Genomic DNA, 3,274 nt, shown 5'->3' on the forward strand with positions numbered 1-3,274 from the left:
CTTTCATCAAATAATGAACCTTGTACTAAGGTGAATAAATTAAAAACAAGAAAAGTTTAAGGTGAGTATCTGAGTCAGGAAAATGTCAGAAATAACAAAGCTTTAGACCTTTTGGAGTAACAAATGATCTCCAGATACTATTGGTAAAAAGCTGTAGTTGAAGATTAATCTTAACTAAATGTTTGTTGAAATCAGAGAAGGAGGAAAGAAAGGAGAAACAGAGGGAGGAAGGGAGGGAGGGAAGGAGATAAAGAAAGGAGAAAGGGAAGGAAGAAGGGGAATAGAAAGAGAATTTAGAATGTGAGGTAATTAGCTAATTATTTTTATTTACAACATGACTTTTTTCCGTGCTTAAGAAGAGATTTCAGAAAGAAATTGTCCTTATATCTGGGAATACATCTTACCTCTAGGATAGAGTTCTAGGTTCCCCCTGAAGTTGTTTCCTTTCCCCTCCAGCTACAAGTACACCTTAAGCCACCAATTTCTGAGCTAGCCTTAAATATGGAGACATCCTTGTGCATGATATGACCAAAAGTCCTACCTTGTCTTTAAAATATCTCATTTTTTCAGAATACCATCATCCCTGAGCTTTCTACTCATGTGAAAGATATTATTCTTTTAGCATGGGAATAGTGAGGTACTCTGTATCACATTAGCACATATTCATTACTTAAATCATTAAACCATCACCCCCCAAAAAACTGGGATTATACCCTTTATATTTCGATGAGACACAATAGGTTATTCAGTCCAACCTGTTCACTTTATAGGTGGAGAATTAGATCAAGAAAGGTCTAACATCTATATCAATGCCACAAAAGTACTGAACAGCAAAGCCAATATTCAAACTTAGAGTTTTGATAGCACATTCTAGCTCTTTTCACTACAATACACTGAATCAAGGATGAAGCCATAAGTAAGAGCATTTTTCCCTATAATCCAAGATTTTTTTATTTTTTTTTTAAATCTATGCCATGAATTCAGAGGTAGTTGTTCCAACAGTTCAGGTTCCTGGCCATTGGTTCTTGCCACGTGTACTTCTCTGGGTAGAGCAGGCTGGTATTTCAGTTGAACCCAAGTGTCTTTTTCTTTGACTTCCCTCTTCTTCTGATCATTTTCCTTTACCCATTTTAAACTTTGCTTTTAGAATACTTAATATGTTCAATAAGCACTTCAGTTCTCTTGGCTAGAATCTTGCCCTTAACCTGTTTTTTTACAGTAATGCCTACAGCATGTTGAGTAACATTATAGACCTCTCCAGTCTTGCCATGGTAACATTTGTGGAGCATTCCTTGCTGAACTGTACCCATACTCTTGACATCTACAATATCACTTTTCTTGCATATTCACATATACATAGCCAAAGGGACAAACACCATGTTTCTGAAAGTGCCTAGAAAACATGCATCATGTCTCTCTCCTTTCTCCTTTTGTGTGGGTCATTTTGGCAACTCACCGGAATATGGTGAAGCTGGGGGAAAAGAGTAAGAGACATTTTTAAATGTCAACAGTTGACATTTACATACCACTTAAAGTCGGAAAATTGCTTTACAAATATTAACTTTTTTGATCCTTACAACTACCCTAAGCAAAACATACTGTTATTGTTTTCATTTTACAGATGAGGAAACAGAGAAAGACAAAAGTTAAGTGACTTGTCCAAGGTCACATATGACCAGTAACATGTCTGAGACGTAATTTGAATTCAGGTCTTCTTAAATCCAGATTCAGCTCCCTAGCCATCATGCTATCTAACCGCCATCAGTGTAGTGGGGAAGAAAGGGCATTGGGCATACTAGGAGAAACAACTCCTACTCCTGATTTTGCCACCTTAATCTATTAAGCTCTTTGAGCCTCAGTTTCCCTACCTGCAAAATATGCATAATGATAGAGATAATACTTGATTCACCAAAGCAGATAAAGAACCACAAAATTTACAAATAGAAAGGTACTTAAGGCATCATTACAATGTACCTTCCACTTACAAAGCTACCTTACCTTACATAAGGTAACATGATGATGAGTATTAATATTGTGCCTTAAAATTTGCAAAGCCTTTTACAATATTATATCATATGATCTTCACAATAACTCTAGGAGGTAGGTGCTACCATTATCTTCATTTTACAGAGGAGAAAACTGAGTCAGACGAAGTTGAGTGAATTACCTAGGGCCAAACTTCTGGTATGTGTTTGGGGTAGGATTTGTACTCAGATCTTCCTGATTGATTCTCTTTCTACTGTGTTGCTTAGCTATAGTTACTGCTGCTGCTAATGATCAAGAGAGAGTGGAGGAAGAAGATAAGGAGTGTGGTAAAATACAGTTCAGAGAATGACTTATAGTCAAGCAGGTGGGGAACCTGAAACTTCAAGGCCACCTGTGGCCCTTGAAGTCTTCCAGGGTGGCACTTTCACTGTGTCCAAGTTTTGTAGAACAAATCCTTTTATTAAGGGGATTTATTTTGTGAAGTTTGGATTCAATCATAGGGCCTACCCCGGGGACCCAGAGGCCACAGGTGGTCTCAAGACTGCACGTTCCCTAGGCCTGGGGCTATCCTGTTGGTGGCACAAAAAGACTTGTTTGCCATTAGAAAGAGAATGAGTATCAAGATGGGGAAATGGACAGAACAGATTTGCACATAGCTTGCCTGGAATACTCATATCATAGAGGTTTGCTGAACAAAGCTATTCTCTGTGTTTGAGGTTAAAAAATCACAGTAAAATTGCCAACACTGCAAAAAGGAAATAGAATTCAAATCCAACATAAGACAATTGATTTCAATGATACTTTCATAGCACTGAAAGGGGTCTGATCTCTTTGATCAGACTTCCATTCAATTAAACCAATCCTGACCTTCTGATTCCTTATATCATTTACCATGGGTAGATCATTTCCCCAATATTCTGGTAGCCTTACTCTGGGTCTTTAAATATCTTGTAAAAGTGGTACAAAATTTGGACTATCATTATTATACATCACTCTCACTACGTACTTGATGCATCTTTTTTTAATATGTCTAATACATTTAGATCTAGAGAAGACTTCAGAGATCATCTAGTTCAATGTCCTTAGTTTGCTATTTCTGATATGATGATGATGATGATGATGATGATGATGATGATTACAGGTTTTAGGTTTGTGAAGTGATTTCAATGTTATTTCATTTGTTCCTCGCAATGACCCTGGGAAATTATTATCATGTCCATTTTCTAGATGAAGAAACTGAGACATGAAGAGGTAAAATGAGTTACCCAGTATCACAGAACGAGTAAGT

At 37.1% G+C, this 3,274-nt stretch overlaps 1 pseudogene; it reads right to left on the minus strand.

The window, feature by feature from the left end:
- Positions 1-870: 870 nt before the first annotated feature.
- Positions 871-1,443, minus strand: LOC140531102 (large ribosomal subunit protein eL21-like; annotated as a pseudogene).
- Between the last annotated feature and the right edge of the window lie 1,831 nt (positions 1,444-3,274).

The sequence above is a fragment of the Notamacropus eugenii genome, chromosome 3 (assembly GCF_028372415.1).
Source record: "Notamacropus eugenii isolate mMacEug1 chromosome 3, mMacEug1.pri_v2, whole genome shotgun sequence".
NCBI lineage: Eukaryota > Metazoa > Chordata > Mammalia > Diprotodontia > Macropodidae > Notamacropus > Notamacropus eugenii.